Source organism: Lutjanus erythropterus, chromosome 20 (genome assembly GCF_056507025.1).
Source record: "Lutjanus erythropterus isolate fLutEry1 chromosome 20, fLutEry1.hap2, whole genome shotgun sequence".
NCBI lineage: Eukaryota > Metazoa > Chordata > Actinopteri > Lutjaniformes > Lutjanidae > Lutjanus > Lutjanus erythropterus.
Window position 1 is genome coordinate 27,441,056 of NC_139336.1, and position 15,270 is coordinate 27,456,325.

Sequence of the window (15,270 nt, forward strand, 5' to 3'; positions counted from 1 at the left end):
TTACTGGGGTGTTAATTATGCTAATTTACAAGTCTCACACATGTGCAGTAAAATACGCACAGGTGGATAATTTACACGGTTTTCTCTGCAAGTTACAAGCATTTGTTGAATCTGCCATGGCGCGTTCGTACGAAAAAAAGTAAGAGAAACTTAAGATAAGAATATGAAAATGTTCTTGCATGAGGCCCAGCGTCGCTTACGTCTCCCATGGAGTACAACAGCAAAAGTGGAGAGGTAAGTTGGGAGACACCCCTTCATAGGAGGGGGCACCCCCAACATAATGAATACTTTTTCAATGAAACAAAAAAATAAAGAAGATTTATATTAATATATATTATGAAGACACATTTGAGTATAGAAACAGTCAAACACTTGTGTGTGTAAATATAACCTCACAGAGACACTACACCGTCTTGTTGACCTCAGTTCTTTAGAGGCAATTACAAAATATCCTGGGATTTTAATATTATGAACAATCATGCTTCGAGTAGCTTTTAAAGACGTACTTGTCATTGAACAAGACAGAGTTTCAATTGCAGGGGAAGACCTTTCATCCAAATCAGAAATTTTACCACTTCAAGAGACCATCTTTCACTTACACTGTAATTACTTCACTGGTCTGCCCTGATATTCATAATGAAAGGATCCACCCTCCCCCCGAACCACTCGTCCTTCACCAAACCATGAAATCACAAGGGCTCTTTTGTGGTCGGCCACAGCAGCACTTTGAACTAATCAAGTGATGATGCATGTGATCCCCCGAGGAGCAAAACTGATCAGAAAGAGAAAAGGTTGGGGCAGGCAGGAAGGAGATAATAGGAGGAAAAGGTCATTTTCTGTTTCCTGAATGTTAGCTGGGGAATATTCAAATGAAAGAAAACACAAGAATGATTCATCAGCTGTGATTGCTCACAGTGTACAAACTGACACATGCACACACATGTGAGGCCATGTTGATACAGGACACATGCATGTCCATGTGCGAACACAGCTTAGTCTATAAACAGAAAAACATTCAGTAATATTTGCTGATTTAAAGGTCCAGTGTGTAAGATTCACAGGGAGCTATTGGTGGAAAATGGAATATAATATTCCTAAGTAAGTTTTCATTTGTGTATAAAAGAATTGCTGTGTTTTGGGTGAGCTGTTTAGATCCACAGAGGACGTGGGACACCTAAAAACTTGGTATTTTGCTCGAGGGCGGTTCCTCATGTCCTGCATCACACTACGTTAGTGTTGTGTGTCTGATGCACATTTTTCTTCTGGATAAGATAGCAAAACCATAACTTAAAAAGTTGTGTATTAACCCAATATTTGCTTTAATCCCAGGTTTAAACATACGGGAGACCTCGCACCCAATTGTACTGATGGGACAGCTGCACCATTACTCGCCAACCATCCTGATTTTCCTTGGAGACTCTCCATATCCTCCTGGATCACAGTTCTCTTCTACTTCTCCCAGTTTCTGACAATTTCACACCCTTTCTTCCTCTCCATTATCACAACCTGTTTCTGACACTGTACTCAGTGTGTATAAGCTCTACTACTCTACCATTAGAAACCCAGACAACAATGCAGTGACAATAAACAAGACTTCCTGAGAATAATCCCCTATTTCTGATGAAAAGTTTTTAAAGAAATGGATATGCGTTTTAGAAAATCCAACACATTAATTTTCCTTTAGGGACAGGGGTGGAAAAATAAATGGATGAAAGAAAACTGATGAATATTAGCTTCTGCCAGATATTTATGCAAGTTCACACTAGAGGGACGAATTATTCTCTATTCTTTCCTGAGAATTGAAAGTAAAATGAATGCTTTTGCAGTGTGCTTATCATTTTGCTGTTTTCATTCTTTCACTAGAATGCAGCAGACAAAGTCTATGAAACTATTTTTGAGGTCTGAAGCTTGGCAGGTGTGCCTGCACAGTGACTAATATCAATATGTAAATATATAAATATCACTATTGTTTGATCAAGTTGATTTGAAAACACTCTGAGCCTCATTTCAAAGAGGTGGATTCACTGAGTTTACTTGGGTTTACCCCCCACTACGCATCCTACGCACATATTTGGATGCTTCTCCAAACTGGGGGTGTGGTGACTGCTATCTGCTGTAGATGATATAATATAGATACTAGCTATCCCTTTAAGTCTATAACCCACCTACTTACGATACGCTCACTACATACCTGCTGCTCAATGGAGATTAAATAGCCTGAAACTCCTCTGCTCTATTCAGTTTACATGTTCATTAATCCTCGTTTGAAGCCTGAACTGTTCTCATATGTTTACCATCAGCTGGCCTGTCCTCGGCCTCGCTGGCACGGTGAGAGTCAGATGTTTGGAGTCACACCGCAGACATTCCTCGAATTCAAGCACGCCTTAAGATTTTACTACAACCGTGTGCGCAACAGTACATTCTTGAACAAAGAGAGACGGCTGAGTGAACAAAGCTGTTAATGTGAGGTGGAGGGAAAAGCTCCGCTGCAAAGGGTTGAGAACAATTATGTAAGCAAGCAATTACATGACGTACATCTGCACGCTGTGAGAATGGTGCCAGTCTGTAAAAGGTCATTGGCAACTGCTGTAGCATCCATAGGTTGCTTAGTAACAAGCGAATGTCCATTCTTGCTGGGAATCTCAAATATCCGGTTTTTAGACAGGAGATAACAACATCACAACAAGACTTACACCTGGTCTTCCTCTTGATACCCTGTCGTGCAGTCGCAGTGTGTGTGAAGTTCACCTTCCTGCAGAAATAGCCTGTATGTCACCAGCATGCAAATAAGCGCTTCAAATTACAGCACGTTGTCGTCCGGAGTAATTTGTACATATTGTGCAAAACAAGACAACCCAGATATGTCCCCCATTATTTGTCTCCAAGTTGACTGCCTCTTATTTCTTATTACAGTGGACGGGTTTCTTTCTATCTCCAGTAGATTTATTACCTGCTAGATGAAATTGACTTGTTTTTATCCCCAATCCTCCATAACGTTGCTGCAAGTTAGAACTGATTAGCTAAAAATCAGCAAGACGGCAGAATATGATTAATAATGTATCTTAGCAACGAACGCTGCTAGGCAACAGCCATGATCTTATGGGCATCGACATGAACGCGCTTTGCTCAGACCGAGCGTAGTTAAAACGAGGCTTACGTCTGATTGGTGCAACTGCCGTAAAATCAATTCTAACTAAGACCGACTTAGTGGCTAGGACCAGGCTTAGTAAAGACCAGCTGTGAATGCTCACAAGAGTATGAGTGTCGCCTGGCAGCATCTGTTGCTAGGATACATTATTAACAATATTCAGCTGTCTTACTGATTTGTTGCTAATTATTTTTAAGTTCACATCATTTTTAATTTCATCTCACATTGAGGTAAAGAACCTACTAGAGCCGCACAGCTGGCACAAGAATATTCAGAGCAGTCCATCATAAAAAGAAATAAGAAGCAGTGGACTTAGAGAGAAATAACAGAGGACAGTAATAGTTCAGATTAAATAGCTGGACAGATGTCCACAGTGATCTCACTACTGAACTATCAACTGTAATATCCTCAGACTCCCTTAAAAAATGTGCAGTTTTGAGAGTTGTTGATTGAGGAGAAACTTAAAAAACTTTGTCTTGATACATTTACTGTAACAAATTCTTAATTCCTTGGGCATTTTTGTAAATTCTGCAGTATTTAATTCTCACATCTGATGTCATGTCTGCCTGAACATATTAATTTCCCTCTTGTATTGCTTTAACTTTCCACACAATTCTTTTGAACAACACATCTCAAATGTATTTTTTTGGTTCTCTTAGCACCACAAGCCGAGTGCCATCTAGTTCCATTATAGTGGAGAGAGGGCAGACATCTCTACGGCTGATATCTCTCTCGCTGGTAACTCTGCCACTCACGCCAGAAAAATCTTGATGGATAAAAAGCACTACAGGCCAGGGGGAAAATATACATCTGGGCATGATACATGTGGCTACCAATTTGCGTGCACGTGGGTGGAAAATGCTGCAGGAGCTGCTGTTTAGTCGGCGTGGCCAAGCCATTTTAGCCCCTCGAAAGTGCCATTCATTTGGCATTTGAATGTTGGGACTGTGTGTGTGTGTGTTTGTTATTCTCAGGCTTTAGTTGGGATGTGTTGTTCTTGTGATTTGCTTTTGTCCTTCAGGTCAACACGACCTCAGCATAAAAAGCCAGCACAGACATCCAGCAGCTTTATCTGGTATCTGGTGTTGGATTCCAGCTGCCACACCGACTCCGGCCTTTCTTCTACCTGCCATTTCACAGTAAAAGACTTGTTTTTAACGTCACTTGCTTGTCCAGGTTTAGCTCTTAGGTTTGTGACATTTCAGCCTCCAAATTTACCAAATCAACACTCACAGAGCAAAAGATAAGTCGACAACAAAAGATATGTTGTTTACTATAGTTCAAGTACTCACAGAAAACACAGAGCACAGCACGATGTTGGAGACATGAAAAATCTATACACAGGTTAAACCTAAAGGTAATTGCTGTGTTTTGAATGAGCTGTTTAGATCTACAGAGGATGTGGGACTCCCGAAAAACCATTCTGCTCGGGGGCGGTGACTCATGTCGTGCGTCACGCACAGGGTTGTGTGCCCGATGTGTGTTCTACTCAGCTCACTTTGGGTTGTCTCGTCCCTTTCTGGATAAAATAGCAAAACCATAACTTAAAAAGTTGCGTATCAACCTAATATTTGCTTTAATCCCAGGATTAAACATATGGAAGTCACACCTAACTGTAGTGATTACTCGCCAACCATCCTGATTTTCCTTGGAGACTCTCCATATCCTCCTGGCATCACAGTTCTCTTCTACTTCTCCCAATTTCTGACAATTTCACACCCTTTCTTCCTCTCCATTATCACAACCTGTTTCTGACACTGTACTCAGTGTGTATAAGCTCTACTACTCTACCATTAGAAACCCAGACAACAATGCAGTGACAATAAGCCAGACTTCCTTTTTCTTATGAAATGTTTTTAAAGAAATGGATATGCGTTTTAGAAAATCCACCACATTAATTTTCCTTTAGGGGCAGGGGTGAAAAAAATAAATGGATGAAAGAAAACTGATGAATATTAGCTTCTGCCAGATATTTATGCAAGTTCACACTAGAGGGACGAATTATTCTCTATTCTTTCCTGAGAATTCAAAGTAAAATTAATGCTTTTGCAGTGAGCTTATCATTTTGCTGTTTTCATTCTTTCACTAGAATGCAGCAGACAAAGTCTATAAAACTACTTTTGAGGTCTGAAGCTTGGCAGGTGTGCCTGCACAGTGACTAATATCAATATATAAATATCACTATTGTTGGATAAGGTTGAATTGAAAACACTCTCAGCCTCATTTCAAAGAGGTGGATTCACTGAGTTTACTTGGGTTTACCCCCCACTACGCCCCTGCACTAAATAATGTTTTGATAAGATGGGATAAATTTTGTCCAACCACAAAATAAACCTAAAGGGCTCACAAACATCATTGGCTTATCTAGTTTTCCAAGCTTTAGAAATAAAATTAGCCAATAATTTGCCATTCAGTACAACTTTTCATCGAGCACTCACAGCATGAGCAGAAACAGTTGCAGAACTCGCCCAAGAACTTTCAAAAAATCACATAAGAAAAGCAGAAAGATGAAAAAGACATCAAAAAGATGTACATAGAGGCAAACTTAAAGGCAAACTATGCAGCATAGACTCATACAAAAATAATGCCTCCCAGTCAGCACTCATCTGCAGGGACCCCGTCCTCTGCTCGTATTTTGTTGTGCTCAGATCACTTAACCAACCCAGAATGTCAGTATTTGACATTCTAAGAATGAGATTCAATTGTCTTTCTAGTGCATTTACAAACAGGAACTGGACAATCCTACAGATTCTACCTTTAAAGGGACAGTGCTTTTTTTTCTTTTCTTGCAGAGAGCCAGTGATCTTGACTTACCTCAGCAGACAGACTGATAGAAACCAAGAAGCAGTTCCTCCAACACATAACTCCGACTTTCAAACCATAAAGTTTTAGGTACTGTGTTTTGCATGAAACAACTGAGATCTAACATATTAATTGATGAAGTTTAGAGGTGTTGGCAGGCAGATATATTTATTTTTAATAATGGGGACAGATTATCAAGGCTGTTTCCTACAGCTTTAACTTTTTATTCTAAGCTCAGCTAACTCCCTGCTGCTGCCTTTCATATTTAATGGACAGACATGAGAAAGGTATTTATCTTTTCATCTATCTCACAGTAAGGAAGCTTTTATTTCCAGAAGTGTCAAACTAATCCTTTCAAGGCTTTTTTTTCTCCTCTCTAAACATTAAGAACATACTTTTTCGCTCAGCTGTGGAGGCATCAGTCCATGCAGATAGTTTTGGTTTAATGCGCTGAAGGTCAAGTTGGTATTTGCTTCTCTGTCACACCAATCAAAGTGAGCCAAAACTTTTTTAAGTGTCGTGCCGAAACTATTAGAAAAATCCCATAATACACGGACTTCACTGTCAACTAAGCCTGCAACAACTGCAACCAGGGGCCCACAAATCCAGGGACCTTTAACACTGCTTCAGGCCGATTGTGTGTCAAATTCGTGTGTGCAAATCTGAGTTTTGGAACCTGCATTAAAGCACAATATCAGCTGTCATGATAGGGGCCTAAAGGTGTGTTTAATCTTGAGGCCCTGTCTTGAGTTCCCTGTGTCAAAATCAAAAAGTGTTGTGGACTTAAAGATAACCTGTGGAGATTTTGACCAGCAACGTTTTACAGTTTTCCGCAAATGCTCAGTGCGCGCAACCAACTTATTTTTTCGCTTGCTAAAACACATTTTTGCACTGTGATGCACTTTGTTGCAAAATTGGTAAACACAGGTGAACACGTTTACAACACAACTGTCAACTTTGACACAATGATTCAAAATTCATCACACTTATTTCTAATAGTGTGCCTTACAGTTTGTTTGTTTTTACAGTTGCTCAAAACCTGAGCTCAGATCTGTACAACTATAAGCACATTCACAGCTTCGCACTTTTTGCAAAACACTGCGCACATTTCTCTACATTAGACAGAGAAATATGATGTCACTTCTTTGCCCTTTCAAAGCATCGCCTTTCAAAATACCACCTATAACCATCTGATCAAACACGGCCATCAGGCGCTTACGGTTTTTTACGACTGCTGAGGCACAATTTTGAGAACAGGTCTCATTTTGTCAAAGCACTACCTACAATTCACACAACCACACACACACACACACACACACACACACACACACACACACACACACACACACACACACACACACACACACAGAGGCACCTGACCACCTCCAACACTTGAGTTAGTTCTACTTTTTTAAATGACATAGTCTGAGTTTTTTAAAGCTATTGGTGGGGTAAAGTATAAAGAATATATGGATCAAACACAAGATGCACACTGATGAAAATAATTATTTCTCTCCACGTTGTAAAAACCGTCAGAATAATCCATGCATCTCCAAAGTTTGCATTTTGCACTGAAAATCAGAAGAGGACATTCTTAATAGCACAAAAACACAGCAGCAACATTCATAGAGACAAAACAGAAAGCATGAATTACACTCAGGCTCTGGGCTCCGCTGTACTGATTTTAGAGAAAAGTTGTTTTTTCACCTGTGCTCATGTCGAAATTACTGTTGCAACAGCAGATCTGCTCAGGTTGGGCTGAACTCTCTGTCCAACGTCTCTCAATGCCAGTATAAAGTTTACAACATGGGCAACCAGTGTTGCTCGATTCACATCTGATATATTCTGTCTCTGTCACAGTTCTGTTTTGGTTTCCCTTGACCTGTTCCCCATTCTCCCAGTTTCCCTCCTGTCCCTCTGCCTCAGTAATTTTCCACTCCCACCTCATCAGCCCAACTCCACTCACCTGCGAGCTCAGCTGCAGCTCATTCCCAGTCAGCCCAGTATAAAGCCTCTCCAGCACTTGTCCCTCATCTGCTCATGTGGTCCTGGCTTCTCTGCCTGGGTCCTACTTCCCTGCTGCACGCTCCTCGTCTGCTCTTCTGTTTTGGATTCCTCGCCTTGTCTACCTTGCCTCCAATAAGCCTCTTTCTGTCACTCCTGCCTGCGAGAGAACAGAACTGTGCGGGTCCGACGGCTCACATCTTCTCCCTTGGTCCCGCGTCCAGCTTTGGCTCGACCCATTCCTCGAGTCAGACACCCAGAGGCTGTGTTTGGGCTCCAAGCCCACAGAACAAACTGTTACCTGTGTTTCTTCATCAGCTCGAGTTCCTGTTCTGCTTGTGTGAAAATAAAGGTCATTACCAACTGTCCCAGATTTCTAGAGGGCTGCTTTTGGGTCCAAAGAACACCTGTCAGTCTCCATCTTCTTTACAGTTTTTTTTTTTTTTTTTTTTGATTGCTTGCACACAAACATTTTTCTACATTGGACACAGAAATCTAAGATGGCACTACTTTGCCCTTTCAAAACACTGCCTTTCTTGACTGTAAACTCTCCAGACCACAGGTGAGTTTACCTTAACCAAATTCATCAAATGTGCACCAGCGGTTGACCGTGTCGTAAACTTTGGGTTGACATTGAGAGAAGCTGGACAGAAAGTTCATCCCAACCTCAGCAGGTGGAAAAAAAACAACTTTTCTCTAAAATCAGTACAACAGAGCCCGAGTGTAATTCAGGACTTCTGTCTTGTCTCCACAAATGTTGTTGCTGTTCTTTTTTATTCAGGTTTAATAAAAAACGGAGGCTTGAGGTTGCAGACTTTTTTTGGCTTTTGAAATGGGGGCATGCCATCTCTAAAAAAACAAAAACAAAAAACAGACTTTTCATAAAGTAGAAATGTTATACGTGTTTCAGATTGAGCACAGCAGTGTGTAACTGGTTCAAACAAAATCAGATCGTACAAGTTAGGCTTTTACTCATTTTTCTTCAGTTTTGGATGAAGCGTTTCATTTTTGCAAAAGATCTGAGGTGTTCTGCTTCTTGTGCGTGTGGTTGGGTGAATTGTGTGCAGTGTTTTGACAAAGAGCCCCATTTTAGAAATCATGCTTAAGCATTTGCAAAAAAAATAAAAACTGTATTCACAGCTCCATTTGTGTTGAAGGCAGGTACACCCACCTGTTGCATTTTTATAGCTCTCATGCCTGATTGGTGAGTTTACGATTAAGCGCCTGAGCGTCTGCACACCTGACAGCCACGTTTGATCAACTGTTTGAATTGCGTTGTTTTTTTAAAGGCGGTGCTTTGCTGTTAGATTTCTGTGTCTAACGTAGGGAAATGTGCGTAGTGTTCTGCAAAAAGTGTGAAGCTGAAAATGTGCTTATAGTTGTGCAGATCTGGGTTGAAGTTGTGCTCCCTAACCTTGTGTTATGTTTATGAACATCGTGATTAGTGCGGTTGGAAAAACATCTTTTCTGTATCTGTACAGGGCAGCTACTCTGTGTGTTACATCACCTGTTTTGGTACAAGCTTTCCATGTGATGTAGTTGAAGTGTTACGGCCATGTCCAGCTAGGTGATGAGATGATGCTTAAGAGTTTTGTCCATGCTTTCTTTATTTCCTCCATAAGTGTCTTTTCTGTGTTCATGCAGCCTTGGTTCTGTTTCGAATATGTTCCGTTCTGATTTTCAGTTTGAATGCAACCTTTGGAAATGCATGGATGTATCAAGGTTAGAACCAGTGAGGTAAAAAGAGGGAAAGAAAAAACTGATATGAATACAGGTTTGTACAGGTTTGTTGCTGAGTTAACCAAGATTTGGTAACTCACTAAATAATAGTAAAGTAATAAAGCTGCATCAAAAGAACACTGCTAGCAAGCAAACATGAATGTTAGCAGTGTATGCAGGACTATAAATGTAGGGACGCCTGCGGGCTGGTTCAGGCGGTCAACTCGAGCTGCACCACAATCACACGTGACATGCCTCTCTGTAGCACATACCAAACGCACCCGTCCAGTCTGGGGGTCTGTTTAAACTGCTAAAACCTCCCATGTCTCCCTCTGCCTGTCAGTGCCACAGCTGCCCTGCAACAGCAGTCACTGTCTGTTCGTTCAGCCCCGCCAACACCCCAGCATCCACCCGCAGGCTCCGACAGGGGGTCCAAGATATGTCCTCATCACTCCTCAATATCTCTACGTGATCATAATCTGTGAGGAGCGATGAGGTCGGAGCCGAGACGCCAAACTCTAACTATGTTCTGCTGCTGCAATAAAAATTCTTAAAAGTGAGTGTTCAGCCTGAACTAACAGTAACTTTTCAAAGCCTAAAGTGACGTCCTTTAATGAATTTTTCGTCCGACCGACAGTCCAGAACTCAAAGATATTCCAGCAGTTATTATACATCACAAACACAAGCAGCAAATAATCATATTTGAGATGCTGGAACCCGCCTGGAATAATTAACTGATTATCAAAATAGTTGCCAACTCATCGTCTCCATCGACTCCACAGAAAACGTTTCATTGTTTCAGGATTTAATGCTGCACTTTTTTTGTTAATTTTTGTTAAAAAGTAATGTAGCATGGAGAAAATATGAACATCACACACAGAGGGACAGGAACAGAGTTTTTATCAGATACTTTTTCCCCTCTGGCCGTTTGTAGATTAATCTGCTGTCAACAGTTTCCTCAGTAGAACCAACGCTCTCTTAGAAATAAAGACACTAACCAGAACCATAAAGGGTTCTTCTGACTGTCCCCATGGGAGAACCCTTTTTGCCTCCCGGTAGAACCTTTTACACAGGAATCACCTGAAACTCATTCAGAGGGTTCTACCTAGAACCATCTGTGAAAGATTTCATCCAGAACTATCTATGGGAGGTTCTAAAGGAGAACCCTTCTATTGTGGTTTCACTCAGAACCTTCTCTGGGGAGATTCTTTCCAACCTCTAAGGGTGTTAACAAGAACCCACCCAGGGTGTTCTACCAAGAACCCTTTTGTATTCCAAGGGTTTTATCTAGAACCCACCCAGGAGGTTCTACAATTAACAATTTATATTCCAAGGGTTTTTAAAAGGACCTGCCCAGGGTGTTCTCTTGAGTGGCCTTCTATATTCCAAGGGTTTTATCTAGTACCCATCCAGGGGGGTCTACTGAGAACCCTTTTGTATTTTAAGGGTTTCATCTAGAAACCTCCCAGGGAGCTCTACCAAGAACCCTTTAATATTCTTAGGGGTTTTATCTAGTACCCACCCAGGGGGGTCTACTGAGAACCCTTTTATATTCCAAGGGTTTCATCTAGAAACCTCCCAGAGAGTTCTAGAAAGAACCCTTGTATATTTCAAGACTTTCATCTTGAACCCACCTGGCGTATCTAAAATATATTTTTTGAGGGGGGTTAACCCTCTTGTCTTCTGAGGGTTCTACAAAGAACTAATGATATACAGCTGAGACAAAAACACAAGAACACAAATAAAATGAAGTGATTGTGGGGATTCCAGATACTTCTACATTTAAAAGACCATTTTGAAACTAGGAAAGACAACTTCATCTGTGAACATTCGTGCTTTCAACAATCCTTTAAGAACTCTTTCTTCACAAAATGGTTCTTCAGAAGCAAATGGTTCTGGGTAGAACATCAAGTTAAACCCCTTTGGAACCTTTATTTCTAAGAATGCAGCTGTAATGAATCACAGCGAAGCCTGTTTATCATCCAGAGTAACCACTTTGTTGACATTTTTTCCACTGATCTGAGCATCACAAATTCCAGACTCTTTATCTAAAAGGCAGGATTTATTTTAGAAAAAAACCTGCCAACCTTAAAAAAAAATAAAACAAACTATGTGCTTGGCTAAACATCACCAGGGGCGAGTGAGAAAAGTCAAAAGTTATTTGACTGAACATTTGAGCTCTCTGCTGCTTCAATATTCAAACCAAGTGCACACTCTTTTATTCATATGTTTAATATTTGTTATTCCAAAACCTGACAACAAAAAATACTCTTAATTTTTCACCCTTTTTGCTCATTTCAGAGTCACGTTTTACTTTCCTGCAGAGCAAGCTCCTTGTAAGTCATGAAATTCTCGATGTTGACCCTTACAGAGATTAAAATTCATTGACTCATGACAATATGAACAGTGGAATTAACCTTTAATCTGCACCGTATCCTCTTACTGAAAATCCACTGGCTTATTGTTTGACTACAAAGTCATTCCAACAGTCAGTTGCTGTTATGCTGCATGTTTGTGGTCACTTCTCCTTTACATTATGTGTTCATAGCGGGATAACACGCAGCATAAATGTCACAATTCATAGGACATTCGTGCATTTCATTGTGATATTTTACAACCTTTCTGCACAGCCAAGTTTTAAAATTACATGCATCTCCTGTGGCGATGGCTCACCTGGTATTGGCTCTCAAAGTCAAAGTTTGCAAACACTCGAAACATCCTTTAAATTACACAAATACTGCATAAGAATCAAGTTCATTAATTATGACTAGTCATCTTACCGCAGCAGGTCTGAGCATTTAATCATTCAAAATCGATCATTTAAACCTGCAGCACCACTGAGCTGCAGTGAGATGATGGATTAACTACAGCACAGGTGACAACACCTGAATAAATTACAGTTAAAAATCCACAACAGCCTCCCCCCGAGGAGGTTTTTTAGTAATAATAAAAAAAAACACTATTATTTCTTGTATTTTTTGTTATTTTCTATTTACTTAATGACCTCTCTTGGGTCTAACTGATTATGAATACCGCAGCAAAATTCAGCACCTGCAATCACATAAAGTTATGCCTCTGGGGTAAATAACTGCGGTGTGGTGTCTTACTCCTCACGCACTTTCAGTGTGTGTGAGCATCTGCAACCTTTGTATGTTTGACATGTGCAAGAAAACCAAACTAACAGCCGGTGTTCACGCCATCTTCATGTGTCTAGTCTATTTTTGCTGGAGCAAAAATCACCTGCAAATATTACTTTTCCAATATCATTTCCAATATTACTTTCTATATTGTGTGCAATATGACCTTTTATTACTTTTCAATATCATCGCCTTTACTACTAGTTCCATAAAAGCTGTGAAACTGTGCAAAACGGAAATAAAAATGGAACGCAATGATTTGCAAAAAAGTTTCAACCTATATTCAGTTGATTACAGTACGGAAACAAGATGTTAAATGTTCAAACTGATTAACTTTATTGTTTTCTGTAAATATACACTTATTCTGAATTTAATGCCTGCAATACGTTCCAAAAAAAGTTGTGACAGAAGAATGTTTACTACAGTCAGGTATGTGGGTTTTTAATGCAACTTAACTCGAACCATAAGGGGTCAAAGTCGGTATTTTTCCATCTTTTTGCCCTTATTGTGACAGGACACCTATAGAGAAGCAGGAGAAGGAGAGAGTGAGAGGATGACTTGCAGCAAAGCGTCGCAGGCTGTCTGCAGGAGACTGACAGCCTCATTACACCGAGGCGGACGCTCCACCAGCTGAGCCAGAGGGCCACCCAAACAGCACTCCACAACTTTCCCAGTCTTTTGTTGCTGCTGTCACAACTTTTTTGAAACGTGTTGCAATTATCAGTGTATATTAAAAAAAAACAAAAAAAACTATACAGGTCATCAGTTTGAACATTAAACATCTTGTTTTAGTACTGTTGAAAAGGATTAGCAAATCGCTGCATTTTCATTTGCATTTTACACGATGTCCCAACTTCTACTTTAGTAAATGAATCTTATTTTAATGTTATTCTATTATGCATCGGTTTAGCATTTACAGATGGACCTGTTGTGTTCGGCTCTCTTCCTCCACTGTTTTCAAAGTCAAATTAAAAAATTACAATACATTTTTATTTACATAACTTCCTCATTTCTGACAATTTCAATAAAAATCATTATTTTATAATTATATCACCAGATAAAATTGAAAAAGAAAACATAAGGACAACAGCTAGAGAGTTAGAAACAACGAAAGGCTGTAATGCAGCCACAAAACATCTGTTATCTTAATGAGCTGCAAACTTAATGAGCTGTAAATATGCTTCTACATCTGCAAAATGCCAAAGATGTTAGCAGAACAACTCTGAACTACAGTAAAATAGAAACATAGCTGCTAAAGAGAAGATTATTTGCTTCTGAAACACCTCCAGTGAACACAACGGAGGCGTTACTGAACCCCACGCAGTGGACATTAGCATGCAGAAGTTAGAAGCTCTGGTGGGAGAGCAAAACAATAAAGGCAGCCTTCACATAACATTTTTGGTACTGGTGATTTATCCGTCTGCGCACACAAAGTAATTTTGGCACACAACATGGAAACCAGGTCGACTCCCAGGACCTTCTTTTCTTTCAAACTAACACACTCAGAAGGCAGCACTGGAGCTAAAAAAGAGGAGGCAAATATTCAAATTGGCAACCAATTATCGCTCAAACCCAAACTGCATCCATAAACCCTGAGAGTATCATCTCACTACAGATAAAAACACCTCAACACTGCACTCTGCTTTTTTTAGATCTGTAAAGCGGACCTGGTGAACTTCAGAGGTTTGCCGCAGATATCAACTTGTTTTAAAGATGTGAAGAAATTCTTCAATCACAACATCTGTATTTCTGGGTTTAAGCTCTTCCTGCCTGTTTAGGGGAAAATAATGAGCTTCAAGGAGCAAACATGCATCCAAAAAATAGTACTGCAGTCCAAACAGTGAGGTGGGGACATAGACTGTATATTAAATAGGTTGAAACTCTAATTAATACACGATCTATAGTTAAAGTGAGTTGTTTCCCCCCCATCAAGCAACGATGGGTCCTACAGTGATCAGCTGTTTATAGCTGTCAGTTGTCTGTTGATGTAAAGTGAAGGCTGTTATCCTGAAATCAAAAGCCCACTGCTCCAAAAATACACACAGCACACCAGACTCCATTAACAAATTGTTCTAAAAGATTATTAAAGATTTCTTACGACTCATAAAAAGACACTAACTCATTCTGCAAGCATTTGGCATTAATTTGAACAAAAACACAAGTTACAGACCAGAAGATGCTTATTTATACGTTCTTTAGATAGAAAAATAGATTCGTCCGTTTCAAATGATTTAACTGTTCAGCATTATATCCACTAGAGGGCGACGCTCAGAATCAAAAGTTTCCCCGAAGAAGAAGAAGAATCAACAAACACATCAACGCTGGAGGAGGCAGCGTTGTAGACGGCAGTGATCTGTGTCCAGTAATTACATCACAACATGTGGACGGAGAATTCTTTTCACGAATTACATGACAACGAACATCAGTCCCAGCACTTCAGGATTTTTGAAACTTCTCTGT